The sequence below is a fragment of the Gossypium arboreum genome, chromosome 6 (assembly GCF_025698485.1).
Source record: "Gossypium arboreum isolate Shixiya-1 chromosome 6, ASM2569848v2, whole genome shotgun sequence".
In the NCBI taxonomy this organism is placed as follows: Eukaryota; Viridiplantae; Streptophyta; class Magnoliopsida; order Malvales; family Malvaceae; genus Gossypium; species Gossypium arboreum.
In genome coordinates this window covers 102,024,027-102,041,496 of record NC_069075.1, presented here as the reverse complement: position 1 = coordinate 102,041,496, position 17,470 = coordinate 102,024,027, and the positions used below count along the sequence as shown (strand labels likewise).

The 17,470-nt window shown below is 39.3% G+C and overlaps 1 non-coding gene across 1 annotated transcript; it reads left to right on the top strand.

Annotated features, from left to right (window-relative positions):
- The first annotated feature begins 13,535 nt into the window (after positions 1-13,535).
- LOC128294963 (small nucleolar RNA R71) lies at positions 13,536-13,642 on the top strand. Its single transcript, XR_008285270.1, has one exon. It is a non-coding gene; the product is annotated as a small nucleolar RNA R71 (small nucleolar RNA).
- The last annotated feature ends 3,828 nt before the right edge of the window (positions 13,643-17,470 follow it).

Genomic DNA, 17,470 nt, shown 5'->3' with positions numbered 1-17,470 from the left:
CGAAACATGGAAGACGTTGTGAATCCTTTCAAGTTCGGGGCAAAATCAAGCGATCGCCGATCGGACCGACTCGTTCAGATATTTCATATGGCCCGATGAACCTCGGGCTCAATTTTCCCTTACGGCCAAATCTAAGCACCTTCTTCCAAGGTGAAACTTTGAGAAAGACCTTGTCTCCAACCTGATATTCAATATCTTTTCTTTTCAAATCCGCATACGACTTTTGGCGATCCGGCGACTTTCAAACTTTCACGAATTACTCGAACTCTTTGCTCGGCATCCTTAACCAAATCAACCTCAAGAATTTACCTTCACTAAGTTCACCCGAATAATGGGTACGGCATTTACGACCGTATAAAGCCTCGTAAGGCGCCATCTTAATACTTGATTGAAAGCTATTGTTGTAAGCGAATTCAATCAAAGGCAGATACCGCTCCCATGAACCACTAAACTCAAGGATACAACATCTCAACATATCCTCGAGTATTTGAATTATCCGTTCGGATTGACCATCGGTTTGGGGTGAAAGGCGGTCTTGAAATGCAACTTGGTACCCAAAGCTTCTTGCAACTTTTTCCAAAATCGCGAGGTAAATCTCGGATCTCTATCCCACACGATAGAAATAGGCACCCGTGTAATCTCACAATCGAGAAACGTACAATTCCGCTAATTTGTCCATTGAAAAATCCGTGCGTCGAGGGGACAAAGTGGGCCGACTTAGTCAATCGATCTACCACGACCCAAACCGCATCCTTCTTACTTGCGACAATGGCGGTCCGGATACAAAGTCCATTGTGACTCGATCCCATTTCCACTCGGGTATCGTGATTGGTGAAGTAATCTCAAGGCACCGATGTTCCGCTTTCACTTGTTGACATATTAGACATCTCGAAACAAAGTCGGAGATGTCTCGCTTCATACCATGCCACCAAAACCGACGTTTCAATTCATTGTACATCTTCGTACTCCCCGGGTGGATTGCCATTCGGCTACAATGGGCTTCATTCAGAATTATCGAAATGAGTTCAATTCTTTGGGACACATGACGACTTTTGAACCTCAAACAATCGTCATCGTCGATTTGAAACTCCGAGTCCTTGTTCGGAACACATGCAGCCCGTTTTGCAACCAACTCGTCGTCGACTTTCTGAGCTTCTCGAATTTGGTGTGTCAATAATGGTTTGGCTTTCAATTCAGCCACTAACACACTGTCGGATCGGACAAACAAGTGCACATTCATCGCTCGTAAAGTGAATAACGATTTACGACTCAAGGCATCCGCAACCACATTCGCCTTTCCCGGTGATAGTCAATGATCACTCATAATCCTTTAACACTCGAGCCAACGTCTTTGTCGCAGATTTAAGTCTCTTTGGGTCATCAAATATTTGAGACTTTTGTGATCCGAGTATACATGGCACCTTTCACCAAATAAGTAATGTCGCCAAATCTTTAAGGCGAATACGATGGCGCCAATTCGAGATCATGAGTCGGATAATTTTTCTCATGTGGCTTTAATTGCCTCGACGATAGGCCACAACTCGACCTTCTTGCATTAATACGCAACCTAACCCAAGTAGAGAAGCGTCACTATAAATGACAAACTCTTTGTCCGATTCGGGTTGCACTAGAATTGGGGCTTCATCAAATAAGCTTTCGAGTTGATCGAAACTTTTTGACATTTCTCCGTCCATTCGAACTTAACATCCTTTTGGAGTAGCCGTCATTGGCGTGGCTATCGTCGAGAAACCTTTACAAATCGTCGGTAATAACCGCAAGCCCCAAAAAGCTCCTAACCGGTAACATTCCTTGGTGGTTTCCAATCGACTATGGCGAAATTTTGTTCGGGTCCACCTCGACACCGATCACGGACACCACGTGCCCCAAAAAGCTAACCTCTTTCAACCAAAATTCACATTTTGAACTTTGCGATAATCGCTTATCTCGTAAGATTTGCAACACTAGCCTCGGTGTTCAAAGATGCTCGGTTTCATCTCTCGAATAGACCAAAATGTCATCGATAAATACAACTACAAACCGATCCAAGTATGGCCTGAAAATTCTATTCATTAAATCCATAAACACCGCAGGGGCATTAGTGAGCCCAAACGGCATCACCAAGAATTTGTAGTGACCGTACCTCGTTCTAAAAGCGGTTTTGGGTATGTCCGATTCTCGGACCCTCAACCGATAGTACCCGACCTCAAATCTATCTTTGAAAACACCGAGGCTCCTTTAATTGATCAAACAAATCGTCAATTTGTGGCAATGGATATTTATTCTTTATCGTCACTTTATTGAGTTGACGATAGTCGATGCACAACCTCATGGTTCCGTCCTTCTTCTTCACAAACAATACAGGTGCGCCCCATGGAGAAAAACTTGGTCGAGCGAAACCTCTATCCGTCAATTCTTGCAATTGAACCTTCAATTCCTTTAATTCCGTTAATGCCATACGATACGGGGCTATTGAAATCGGCGTAGTACCCGGTACAACTTTGATGCCGAATTCCACTTCTCGAACCGGTGGCAATCCCGGTAACTCCTCAGGAAAAACATCTGAATACTCACAAACCACTGGTACCGATTCGAGTTTCCTTTCCGTCTCTTTACTTCCAAACACATACGCAAGGTATGTTTCACACCCCTTTTTCACATACCTCCGAGCGGTCATAGAAGATATTATCACTGGCGCTCCTTTTAAATCAGTAGACTCGACTCGGACTACCTCATTATTTGCACTCCTCAAATCAATGGTTTTCCTTTTGCAGTCCACCACTGCATCATGTACGGTCAGCCAATCCATACCAAGAATAACATCGAATTCATTAAATGGTAGAAGCATCGGATCGGTAGAAAACAGATTCTCGAATTGTTAGGGGCATCTCTTGCACACTTTATCAACGAGCACGTATTGACCCAAAGGGTTTGACACTCGAATTACGAACTCAAGAGACTCAACGGTGAGAGTCTTCTTGGATGCTAAGGTTTCACATACATATGAGTGAGTAGAGCGGGGTCAATCAATGCAATCACAATAGTATCAAAGAGAGTAAAAGTACCAAGGATAACGTCGGGGAGGATGCCTCCTCTCGTGCGCGGATGGCATATGCTCTAGCAGAGTACGGGTCTCGGATCGGACAGCCGTATTAGAGGCTCCTCTCGATTACCACCCCTACCTCCAGAGATTCTCGGGGCCTACCTCCACCGTCGTTCCACTAGGTCTTGCACCTTGCGTCTTATTCCTCTCATCTAGCTCCGTGCAATCTCTAATGAAGTGGTCCTTGAACCGCATCCATAACAGCCCTATTAATGCACTTACCCCAACATTCACCTAGGTGTCGTCTTCCACATTGGGGGCATTCAGGTCTCTCTTGACGATTATTGCCCACACTAGCTATCAAGTAGCTCGGGAGTCCGTCGCTGGTCGGGCTCTAATGGAAATTCCCGCATCGTCCTCGACTTCTTGGTGTCCTCCACGAACCTCTTTACACCGAGAACGGAGCTTTACTCGTCGATCTTTTACGGTAATCTCTTGCTTCAAATCCAGCCTTCTTCTTCTCCTTCCCAAGTTCTTCCGCCTTGAAGGCTCGTTCGACTAGTGTCACGAACTCCTTTATCTCCAAAATTCCCACTAGTAACTTTAACTCTTCATTCAATCCTTCTTCAAATCTTTTGCACATCGCAACCTCATCAGCCACACACTCCCGAGCATACCGACTAAGTCTTACGAACTCATGTTCAGATTCGAATCTGATCATCCGGCCTTGCTTGAGTTCCAAGAATTCCTTACGCTTCGATCGATGAACTGTTGACTAATGTATTTCTTTCGAAATTGGATTGGAAGAAATCCCAAGTAACTCGTTCATTTGGGACTATGGAAATTAAAGTCCTCCACCAATAGTAAGTGAGTCTACATAACAAGGATATAGCACACTTAAGACATTCGTCGGTGTGCATGACAGCTCATCTAACACTCTAATGGTGTTATCGAGCGAAACTCGGCCTTTTCGACATCATCGAACTATGGCCTTGAACTCCTCGCCCCACGCTTCCTAATCAAGTCCACGGTGGTTTACTCAACCTCACGGGATCGAATCGGAGGCATTGCGGGCTCTTGGGGTGGAGTATTTAAATTCGGAATGGTTGGACAGCCGGGTTGGTTCGGGCATATTATGCGACCCACTCATTCATCATGGTGAAGAAGGCTTGTTTCGCCCCTTCATTTTGATTATTCGCGGATGATCGAGGCTCAACAGGCGGTGTCCCTTGTGCAGGAGCAGCCGCTACACTTTCAACGTCATCCGCCAAGGGTCTCTCTACCGGGTTCCATTGCTAATCAAAACAAAAATTCCAACCGTCAAGTCATCACATTATTAAGCGCTAACAATTTGGCATGTATAGCTAGACTCACACGCGCTATGGTAGTCCTAGAACCGACTAAACCATGGCTCGATACCAATAAAATTGTAACACCCTAACTCGTGACCGGCGCCGTGTCGGACACGAGGGTTAACGAGACAAATCCTCTTAAAGTACCGACCAATTTGGCATTTCTGGACAGGCTGGAAAACTGCGTCACCGTCGCCTTAAAATCATATCTCGAGTTCCAAAACTCGGAAACTGGTTTCGTAAATTTTCCCTGAATTTAGACTCATATACCCATCCATGGATTTATTTTTAGAATTTTTGGTTGGGCCAATTGGTACAGTTTATTAGTTAAAGTCACCCATGTTACAGGGATCGACTGCTCTGACCTCCGCGCGTTACAACTTGAATATCTTTCTGTACAGGGCTTTAATACTGGTGCCGTTTGTTTCTAATGAAACTAGACTCAAAATTGAATCTGTAAATATAAGGCATGACTCCTAATTCTTTCTGGATAATTTATGGTAAATTTTCAAAGTCGCGACAGGGGACCCAGAAATCGTTCTGGCCCTGTCTCACGAGAACTTTAATATTTCCCAGTATACTGCTCATATGGTCGTTTCGTTTCGTCCATATAAAAATAGATTCATCAAGGTTCAGTTCCATAATTTACTCACTATTTAATTCTACTTCTACTATTTTTAGTGATTTTTCAATCTCATCTCACTGCTGCTGTCCGCAACAGTTACTGCAGTAGACTATGCCAATTTCATGAATTTTTCCTTGGCCTTAATCATCCATCATACATGACACAAATTATGGCCACCTTAACAAAATTTGAGTTTCTAAGACTCGTGGCTATAGGTTCTAGCATCCCACTCGGCGACCACATAGGCCATTTTCACATGGCTTAAAGTTTACAACCCACAATTCGACAAAATATAATAGCCTATACATGCCAAATGTTCTTCAACAACAAAAAACAATACCACAAGATTTCAGCCGGTGTGATGACTTCAACGACGGTTCGAGCACGCAACAATACGAGTCCAAGAGACCTAAAATGGGTGACAAGAAAACACCGAGTGAGTTTACAACTCAGTAAGTCATAAGCATTCGTCAATCCACCGATAAAGTTACTACTACATGTACAACAAATGAGGCTAGGTACTCGTCCATATCGAATCTATACCATAATACCTCGAACCTTTCGGTCCAATCTCGTACCAATTCATACATCCACATTTCATATTCTACACAACAAGATAATCAAGCATTTTTACACATTAACTCAATTTCCAGCACAACCATACAATTTCAATCATCACATAGATTTAAGGCTTACCAAATTCAACCCCGAGCATGAACATATTTTCTATTCACAAGAGCTCGAGGTACTTACCCGACCCGCTGTCCGGGATTAGCTCGATAATGTCGCACACTCGGTGCCAATTGTAATGCAAGAACATATAGTGAATCCGCACACTTAGTGCTATATGTATTCAACTCGCACACTTAGTGCTATATAATCAAACTCGCACACTTAGTGCTGTACAATTTTAAACCCGCACACTTAGTGCCAATCTTGTCACCGTGTCCATTTATACCCGCACACTTAGTGCCGAGACCAATACCTTATGTATTTTGCTGCCTTTATACATTCAACAATGGCATCATTCCATACACATACATTTCCATTTACACACCAACTCATTTAAACACATTTGCATATATATATTGATCATTTAAATCAACACCAAATATACGCTTAATGACTTACCTTGTGTTGGGTAAAACAGTCCAAGTCGGCTACTCGATGACCTTCGTCTTTCCCTTGCTTGATTCTCCTTCTTTAACTCCTTGAGCTTAATCAATAAATCAACTAGTTTAACCCTCTTGCTAAACATTCATAATTCAATTACACATGCATATGTATGTTTGTATATTCGCAACCATCCTCACTTATTACCCATTTGGTCAACAATCTAAGCCAAGATAAGGCTTCAATATGGTTGCCTCTAACCGAATACATGCACACCAATCTACTTCCTTTGGCGAATATGCATGTCTATGTGGAGGCTAATTTTACACTTAATACTACACAAAAAAACAGCATACATTTTCCTAATTAACGCTTTACATATTGTAGTTCTATACACATCTCTCATTTATTTCATAACCAAACAACATCACAAGCAAATAGACACCTTAAAATAGTATACATGTCATACCAATTCATCATGTGCAAACATATATTCATGTAGGTGCAATGGCGAATTCTCAAGTGGCTTATATCCAAATATACACACATATCCAAAGCTTAAATCTTACTTACCATGCAACATGCATGAATCATACTTATGGATACAACATGGCGAATACCACAACACCATACCGTTTCAATTTGGTCATGGTTAAACAAAGAACTTAGTATCTCATTCAAAATGCTAAAAGAAAATCTAAGAATCCTCAATCTACCATCACATGAATCATTATCAAGCTTGATATTTAGCATGCAATGGCATTAACACCATATTCACTTTGGCGAATTTCATTCCCATGACATAACAAAGATTTGAACCATGGGCTAACAAGAACATCAAGCTAGCAACTAAAATATACATGAATCTCATGGCAAAACATCAAACTTACCTTAATCTAGGTACAAGTATGGCCAAACCTCCTCCTAAACCTCTTCCAAACCAACATGAAACAAGAATTCCTTCCTTCCTCCTTAGAATTTTCAGCCCAAAGGAAATGAAAATGATGAACAAAAATTCTTCTTTCTTTCTCCACACTCACGGCAACAAGGGCATCCAAGCTCATCTTTCTCTTTTTTTTTTTCATTTTTTATGCTTATTTTTATTATAATACTTCCTACATAACTCACTAGCCAAACATGTTGGAAACATGTTTTCCTTGCCCATCATGCCCACCTTGGCCGGCCACTATAGTCAAATTTGGGGAATTTGACATGCAAGGACAACATTTCCTAGTGTGCATCAATAGACCACTTCCACATTTGCCTATCTCAATTCTAAATTTTCTCACACAAGTCCTTTCTAGTGAAATTCACCTTTATAACACTAAATCAATCATCATAAAATGTCATACATGAGCACACACATATTATAGGCATCAAAATAAATTTTTAATTATTTTTATGCCTCGGTTTTGTGGTCCCGAAACCACATTCCGACTAGGGTCAATTTTGGGCTGTTACAACTCTCTCAAAAGTGATACAGCACACTTTAAGCATTCCTCGGGTGTACATGAGAGCTCATCAAATACACGGGTAGAATTTTCAAGCCAGAATTCCGCTTTCTCAGGATCATCATCGACCTTTGCTCTAAACTCTTCCCCTTGTTTTCTAATCTTGTCAACCGGAGGCTTGTTCATTCTTACCAAATCTATACCTTGGCACTCTGAGAATCGTCGAGAGGTATAGGAGGGGTGGAGGAGGTTGAGCATTTGGATTTGCTCGAATAAATTCAGTATACCAATTGTTCATCATTTGGAGAAAGGCATCCGAGCCTCATCTCCTTGTCTTAATGTCTCAGTCTACTTTCCACAGCGCGGTCCTTGTGCGGAGCCGGCGCATTACTAGCAAAGATCATCACCGCAGTTCCTTCGGGATCCATTACTATATTAAAACAAGACACAGCTTTAGAATAATCGAGTCACCACACTATCACAATATTTTTATGGCATGTATAGCTAGACCTTTACACACACTTTATTAGTCCGAGAACCGACTAAACCATAGCTCGATACCACTAAATGTAACACCCTTACCTGCTACACGTCATTTAAACAGATATAAGGTATTACCGAACATAACACATACCATTAAACATAATCGAGATGTAAATATGTCATCCAATTTGATAGTGCATCGTATAACATATGTCTTGAACAATATTAGCCCACTTTAATGGCTTGTACAAAGTATCCGGTCGAGTAATCAGTAACTAATATTTTAACCTAGACAAATATGACACGTAACAAAATAATTAAGCCTACTATACATGCCATAATTCAAAACGTTTAGTTCAAATACCCTAAAGTATGATAGTGCGGATAGATCTTCACGATCCTTAACTCCTGAGCAAGCCGAAGAACACTATAAGACAAAAGAGACAAACAAAGTAAGCTTATAGCTTAGTAAGTAAGTATGTAAATACTAATTAAATCATAACTCGGGTTACAAAACTCGAAATTCAAATCCGTAAAATTTCCCTGAATCTAGACTCATAAAGCTTTTTGCTAATTTTTTTCTATAATTTTTGGTTCAGCCGATTAGTACAGTTTATTAGTTAAAGTTTCCCCTGTTACACAGCTCGACTGATCTGACCTCTGTTCACTACGAATTGAATATCTCTCAGTACACAATTCAAACAACCCTGAGGTCTGTTTCATTTAAAACTAGTCTCAATAAGGAATTTAGGCATGTAAACTATATTTCTTAATTTTCCTTGTACAATTTTTAATGATTTTTCAAAGTTGGAACAGGGGATCACGTATTCATCCTGAGCAAGTCACATACAATTGTAAATATCTCAAAATATAGAACTCCTTTGCTTGCTCTGTTTCTTTTATATGAAAGTAGACTCATTAAAATTTAATTTCACATCTCATTCAACCTCTAATTATATTCCTCCTATTTTTGGTGATTTTTCAAAATCACGTCACTGCTACCATCTAAAAACAGTTTTAATGCTAATTTCACTCTTTCACACATTCTTTATGCTAACCTCATTTTATCTTATATATGTATATACCACAAATCATTTTCACCACATTTCATTCACCATAAGTGTAGGTCCAAACCACAATATCACCACAAAACCATCCCGTTGAACAATTCGGATCAATCCTCGATATTTAATGGTTTCAAAGACACAGCTCCACCATCATACTTCGTTTAGTTCGGCTCTCTTGTACACATGGTGAACACTTAGTACCACTCATGCGACCCAACCGATTTGTCTCGTAGCTCTCTTGTCTACATGGTGTCCTTCACTTGGAATCACGCATGCACCTAGCTACATTTATCTTTCACGTAGCTCTCTTGTCTACATGGGATACATCTCGTATCACACATGTGACCTAGCTACTACAGGTGTCTCGTAGCTTTCTTGTACACATGATGTGCACTCAAAGATCATACATGTGACCTAGCTACGCCCCTCTATTTCATTCGATCTCTCAAATGTTCAACCGGATCTCTCTATATTTATTTCCATTCTTCCAATAGTCGATTTATATTTTAACATCAGCTAGTATATTTATATAATAGGCTGAAATATAAGAATGTACATGAAATTATTGTAATATTTACATACAAACTTACTTTGGTGCAAAATGTGGAAATTTTGCAATTTAGTCCAAAACTTTTCCTTCCCCGCTCGAGATCAATTCCGCGTCTTTCTTGATCTATAATAACACATTTAGCTCATTTAATACTCATACTATTTATTTCAATCCAAAATCACATCATGGAAAAATTACATTTTGCCCCTAACTTTTCAAAATTACAATTTTGCCCCTAGGCTCGGAATTTAATTTCAGCCCTTATTCTTATATTTTATGATATGCTGAACATTTTCTCTTCTACAACAACATCAAATTCTCACTCTATCATATAGTTATGAACAATAGGTATTTTTACCGATTATCTTGCTTTTACTCGTTTTCACTTAAAACCGAGTAGCACAAGTTATTTAACATAATTTAAAACCTCATATTCTATCATAAAGCATCAAAATACACAAATTTCACCTATGGGTATTTTTCCAAATGTGAACCCTAGGTTAAATTATTACTAGCATAAGCTTAATCGAGCTTCCGGATTCCAAAAACGTAAAGAACATTAAAAGCGGGCTTGGAATCACTTACTATGGAGCTTGAAAGTTGAAGAAACCCTAGCTATGGAGAGAGGGAGAATTCGGCAGCAACTAAGGAGGATGATGACCAATTTTGTGTTATTTTTCCCATTTTATTTCATTTAATATCCAAATGACCAAAATGCCCTCCTTACTAAACTTTCAAAATTCCTTCCATGTCCTAATTTTGTCCATGAACTTAAAATTGGTCAAATTGCTATTTAAGACCTCCTAATTAATATTCCAAAACAATTTCATACTAAAAACTTCTGGGATGCAAATTTTGCAACTTATTCGATTTAGTCCCTACTTTCAATTTAAGCACTTTAGGCATAGAATTTCATCACGAAATTTTCATACAATCATGCAATCATATCATAAACCCCAAAATAATTATAAAACAATTATTTCTATCTCGGATTTGTGGTCACGAAACCACTATTCCGATTAGGCCTTAATTCGGGTTGTCACATTAAATGATAGAATAATGCACACAATGAAAATATTATGAGAAGAATGAAGATTATTTTGATAATAACCGTTAGAATTAAGTAAAATAGAAGTGAAAAGAGTAAGCAAACGCTAAGGGAGAGAGATTAGGCGTCAAAAAATAGAGTGGGGAGTAGCGCACAAGTGAGGTAGGGAGGTCATGTGGACTTGCAACAACTAGGGTTAGGGATTTTGAGTGAAAAAGACAATGAATAGTGCAAGGTAGTTATAGATTTTGGGACACACGGCCATAAAACACGTCCGTGTTCCCCAATTTTTGCCCTGTGATTTGCAAATTTTAAATTTGGGCACGTCTGACAGTTGGCCCATGCCCGTGTTCTTTAGGCGTGTGGGTGCACACGACCGTGTTGCACGGCCATGTCTTTCTTCGTTCACTTCTCCCATGCCCGTGTATATACTCTCACGCCCATGTTAATCTAACAGGCTCAACCACGGTTGCTTGGCACGAGCGTGTCACACGCCCGTGTTAATTTGACAGGTTTGGCCATGATTTCAAGGCACAGGCATGTCACAGGCCCGTGTTGTTTTGGAAGGCTCACCCACGGCCATGTCGTATGACCATGGCAATTTATCATAGCCTGTTCTAGGAAAAATCTTTTCTCTATTTTCACACGGCCTAAGGCACGCCCGTGTGCTAGGCCGTGTCTATGTGGGAAACCTATATTCAAGAGCTTCGTTAGTAAGTTAGGTGTTTAAACACTAAAATTTAAAGAAGTTAATACAGTTAGTGCTCGGGTTGCCTCCCGAAAAGTGCTTATTTATAGTTTAAGCTTGACTTACCTCTCCATTGAATGGTCATGGTGGTTCGAGGAGTTTATACTCCTCATTCCTGCTGTGAATTTCATTAAAATAAGGTTTTAGGTGGGTATTGTTTACCTTAAAAGTGCCGAACTTGGGATGACTTACCTTGACTGTACTGAATGAAAAAATGCTAAGTACCGTAAGAGGAATTTCTTCATTCGGTTTGGTAGTGACAATGTGAGGATCTGCGGCATCTAAAAAACTTTATCTCCAGCCTTAAGTTGCTTTGGAAAGGTATTGAGCTTGTTCTGGCGTAGTTTTGGTTCATCGTGTGTTCTCAGTTTATGTGTCCGCCATTTATCTAGCTCTTCGATTTGTAGCCTTCGTTCTTCATGAATAAGTCTTCTACTATTGCTTGGAAAAGGCTCATTTACTTTCTTCAAACTCATTTTCTACAAAGTAGGTTGTACCATATTGTTAGTTTTAGTAGAATGGTTTAGACAATCACCTTCAATTTTCGATGTGTTGCCAGAATTACGAGCTTGAAGGGTGATTGTTTCATCTCCCACACGAAGTGTGAGCTCACTAGTGCCAGCATGAATAATTGTTCTAGCAGTTGCTAAAAAAGGCCTTCCTAAAATCAAAGGAGTGTTGCTATCCTCCTCTATGTCTAGAACAACGAAGTCAACGGGAAATATAAATTTATCGATTTTAACTAACACATCTTCAATAATACCCCTAGGAAATCTTATAGTTTTATCTGCTAATTGAATGCTCATCCTAGTCTGTTTGGGTTTCCTAAGACCTAGTTGTTTAAACATTTTGTAAGGCATGGAGTTAATACTAGCCCCTAAATCAGCTAAGGCATTATTAACATCTAAACTACCAATTGAGCAAGGAATTGTAGAACTCCCTGGATCTTTCAATTTGTTGGGTAGTTTATTCTGTAGAATAGCTAAGCAAACTACATTTATCTTCACATGCGAAGCCTCGTCCAACTTCCGCTTATTTGCTAAAAGCTCCTTTAAAAATTTCATTGCGTTTGGCATCTGCGATAGAGCTTCAATAAATGGTAAGTTAACATGTAATTTTTTTAAGAGTTTAAAGAATTTACCAAATTGTTCATCTGAGCGGTCTTTCCTTGTCGTATTAGGGCATGGCACACGAGTTTTGTATTCTGTACTTACCGGTTTCTGCTCATTGTGGTCTACCTCACCTTTTCCTTTGCTTATCTCAGTTTTTTGCCTTGGTTCTGGTTCAAGTGTGACTAACCCTTCCTCATCTTGACTAGTAATCGCGTTGAGCTGCTCCCTTGGGTTAGATTCAGTGTTGCTTGGCAAGCTACCTTGTGGTCGTTCAGAAATCAACTCGGCAAGCTGACCAATCTGAGTTTTGAGCCCTTGGATCGATGCTTGTTGATTCTTAAGTGCTATCTCAGTATTTTGAAAATGGATTTCTGACACCGAGATGAATTTGGTTAGCATCTCCTCAAGGTTCGACTTCCTTTCTTGCTGGTAAGATGGTTGTTGAAAACCCGGAGGATGTTGTGGCCTTTGATTTCCTTGACCGCCCCACGAGAAATTGGGATGGTTCCTCCAACCTGTATTATAAGTGTTACTATATGGATTATTTTGGGATCTAGAGTTATTGTTACCCATTTATTGGACTTGTTCCTCCTCAATGCTAGGGTTGAAGGGTCGATATTCTGTGCATGCTCCTCCTCTATTCGAATCGTACCTCATCGCTGGATGTACCTGAGTAGAACCACACAAACCGTCAATCTTTTTATTTAAGAGTTTTCCTTGGTAAGATAGCATTGTAACCGCGTCGAGGTTGAAAATACTGACTGCTTTCGTTAGCTTTGTTCTCATAAATTGCCACTGATAGTTATTCAGTGACATCTCCTCAATAAATTCGTAAGCCGCCTTAGGTGTTTTATTATTGATAGTTCCTCTAGCGGCTACATCAATCATCTGCCGAGTCGAAGGATTTAGGCCATTATGGAATGTTTGAACCTATAGCAAAAGCGGTAACCCATGGTGAGGGCACTTTCTCAAAAGGTCCTTGTATCTCTCCTATGCATCGTAGAGTGTTTCTAAATCCATCTGCACAAAAGAAGAGATATCATTACGTAACTTGGTTGTTTTAGCCGGTGGAAAATATTTTGATAAAAATTTTTGGTCATTTGTTCCCAAGTAGTGATTGACCGTTGTAGTAACGAGTTCAACCACTGTTTAGCCTTATTCCTTAATGAAAAGGAAAACAACGAAAGACGGATGGCGTCATTAGAAACGCCATTAAATTTAAAGGTATCGCAAAATTCTAAGAAATTTTCCAAGTGAGCGTTGGGATTCTCGTCCTGCAAACCATCAAACTGAATAAACTGTTGTATCATTTGAATTGTGTTAGGTTTCAATTCAAAATTATTTGCAGCAATAGCAGGTCTAACTATACTTGTCTCAGTTCCTGTTAAATTAGGTTTAGCATAATCATACATAGTGCGCAGAGCAGGATTCTGATTAACAGTAATCGCAAGAGGTAGAAGATTTTCTTGGTTTTCAGTCATCTCCTCAGTTGTGGTTTGAATATCGTCCTCTTGCTCGTTCTCTGTGTATCTTAAGCTTCGCCTTATTTCTATTTGGTTTCTGCAAACTATGCGATCAATCTCACTGTCAAAAAGCAATGGTCCTGACGGGTTTCTTCTAGTCATAAACTATAACAACCTGCTAGAAAAATGGAAAAAGAAGAATTAGTAATAAAAATTAGAAATAACTTTAAATTGCAGTAAAATTAAATGGCTAAAGTAATAAAAATCGAGTGTTCCTAATATCTTAGTTCCCCGGCTACGGCGCCAAAAACTTGATACGTGATATTCATGACAGGTTTTAAATATTTATAATGAATCGTTTTTGAAACTAACTATTATCACGATGAAGGCAAGTGTACCTATCGAACAGTAGTATAGCTTTAGCAAGACTGGATTGTCGAACCCAAAGGAACTAAAAGTACTAGTAATGGCTGTCTTTTTATTATCTAGCCTAGGAATAATGGGGTTTCTTTTAACTAACTAATTAACTAAACTAAGAATTCACAAAAAATAGAATTAGGGAACTACTTTTGGAAAAACGATTGAATGAAGACAATACTTAAGGAAAAATCCACCTAAACTTCACTTGTTACTTGACTCTGAATCGGACGATTTATTCATTTGACTTGATCCGTAGAAATCCCTAAGTTATATTATTATCCCTCTCGAGACTAACAATGTCTAACACTAGGTTGAATAATTAAAATCTCTTTCTAATTAACTCCCTAGGGTTGCATTAACTCGATCTATGGATCCCCTTATTAGGTTTCACCCTAATCCGAAAAAATCTTGTCACCCTATCTCTAGGCGCGCAATCAACTCCACTTAATTATGACAAATGTACTCTTAGACAGGGTCTATTCCTCCTCTGAATAAGAGCTTAACTTGAATCAATATCATGGAATATCAAAACAAGAATTAAGAACACATAATTAAGAACAAGTCAAATATTTATCATACAATGCAAATAATAAAAACAAGATATGTCTTAGATTTCATTCCCCTTAGGTATTTAGGGGTTTTAGTTCATAACTAAAAAGGTAAACATCTCAATCTGAATAATGAATACAAAACATAAAGAAAAACCAAAAACTCCTGGAGGGAAATTGAGGGGAGATCTTCAGTCTTGATGATGAATCCGGCTTCTGAGATGGAACAATCGGCTTTCCATGGGCAGCTCCCTGCTTCCACCTCTGTGTGTCCTTTTCCTCCTCCTCTACGGTGTATTTATAGGCTTTAGAATGCCAAAGAACCCTCAAAATTGGCCTTTTCCGAATTGGACTAAACTTGGGCTCAACAGGGACACGCCCGTGTGACACGCCCGTATGCGATTACTTCAGGCCGTGGTAAACCTTGTTAAAGAGGCACGGGCGTGTGGTCCACCCGTGTGAATCGTGCTTCGATTCTGCCAAATTGACATAGCCGTGTGGTCTGCCCATGTGAGGAGGTCCAGGCCATGTTGATTTCGTACGTTGGCCCATTTCCTCCGTTTTTGGCCCGCTTCTCGTTCCTTTCACTCTCCTATGCTCACCTAAGTATAAAACATGAAATTAAGGCATTAGGAGCATCGAATTCACCAATTTTAAGGAAAAATCATCCATAAAATGTGCTAAGCATGGGATAGAAATATTTATAAATTACGGTTTATCACCAATTGATAAAAGTAGCTCACGAAATTTTCATACATATCAAATAACATATTGTAAATACTGAAAATAATATTAAAATAATTTTTCGACATTAGTTTTGTGGTTCCAAAAACACTATTTTGATTTAGCCAAAACCAACCTATTACTACTCTGCCCCTTAGGGATTTTCGTCCCCGAAAATCATACCAGTGAATAGGTTTGAGTATTGTTTTCTTATAGCATCCTCAGGTTCCCATTCAACCCCGTGTCGATGTCATAATACTTTCACTAATGTGATTCTCTTATTTCTCAATTCTTTGATCTCACGAGCTAAAAGTTGTATCGGTACTTCAGCATATGACATATCAGACTGAATTTCAACCTCGGTGAAATGGCATGTGAAGGGTCGGATCGATATCGTCAAAGCATCAACACATAAAACACATTATGTATTTTCTCTAACTCAAATGGTAAAGATAGTCAATATGCCTTTGGCCTAACTCGCTCAGTAATCACATACGGTCCAATGAATTGCGAACTCAGTTTCTCTTTCTGACCAAACAGCAATATCTTGTTCCACGGTGACTCTTTTAAAAACACTTTATCTCTAATCTGGAACTCAATATCTTTTCGTTTCAAGTCTGCGTATGATTTATATCAATCCAAAGCTACTTTCAAACTATCACGAATTACTTTCACTTTTTCTTCAGTCTCTCTAATCAGATCAACCCTATGAATCTTATTTTTGCTAAGCTCACTCCAGTACAACAGTGTTCGACATTTATGACCATATAGAGCTTCGTACGATGCCATTTTTATACTCGATTGGAAGCTATTATTGTAAAGAAATTCAATCAGCAGTAGATATTTCTCCAACTATCTTCAAACTCAAGAAATCAACAACGTAACATATCCTCAAGTATCTAAATAACTCGTTCAGATTGACCATCCATTTGCGAGTGAAACGCAGTGCTAAAATGCAGCTTTGAACCCAATGTTTCTTGCAATTTCTTCCAAAATCGCGAAGCAAATCTTAGATCTCTAGTCGAAACAATAGGATAGGGGAACACCACTAATCTCACAATTTCAAAAATATACAACTCAGCTAATTTATCAAGCGAGAAATCTATATGTACTAGAATGAAATGAGCTGATTTCGTCAATCTATCAACAACAACCCAAATTACATCTTTCTTTTTCAGAGATAAGGGCAAACCCGATACGAAATCTATTGTTACTCTATTTCACTTCCACTCAAGAATCATAATAGGCTGTAATAAACCTGACAGCACTTAATGCTCAGCTTTGACTTGTTGACAAATCAAACATTTCGAAACAAATTCTAAGATATATCGTTTCATGCGGTGCCACCAATAAAGTTGTTTCAAATAGTTATACATTTTTGTGCTTCCCAGATGTATTGATAATCAACTACTTTGTGCTTCGTTTAGAATCTTCTGAATAAGCTCAGAATTTCTTGGTACACATATTCTATCACAAAACATCAAACAGTCATCAGGCCCTATACGAAACTCTAAATCAGAAGTCGACTCACACTGAGCTCGTTTTGCTTGCAATTCATTATTAAATTTTTGAGCCTCACAAATCTGTTGTACAAATAAAGGTCTCGCTTTCAACTCAGCTACTATCGAACCATCGTCAGACAAAGCTAATTGTGTGATCGAAGCACGCAAAGCAAATATGGACTTTTGGCTCAAAGCATTAGCAAATACGTTCGCTTTCCCCGAATG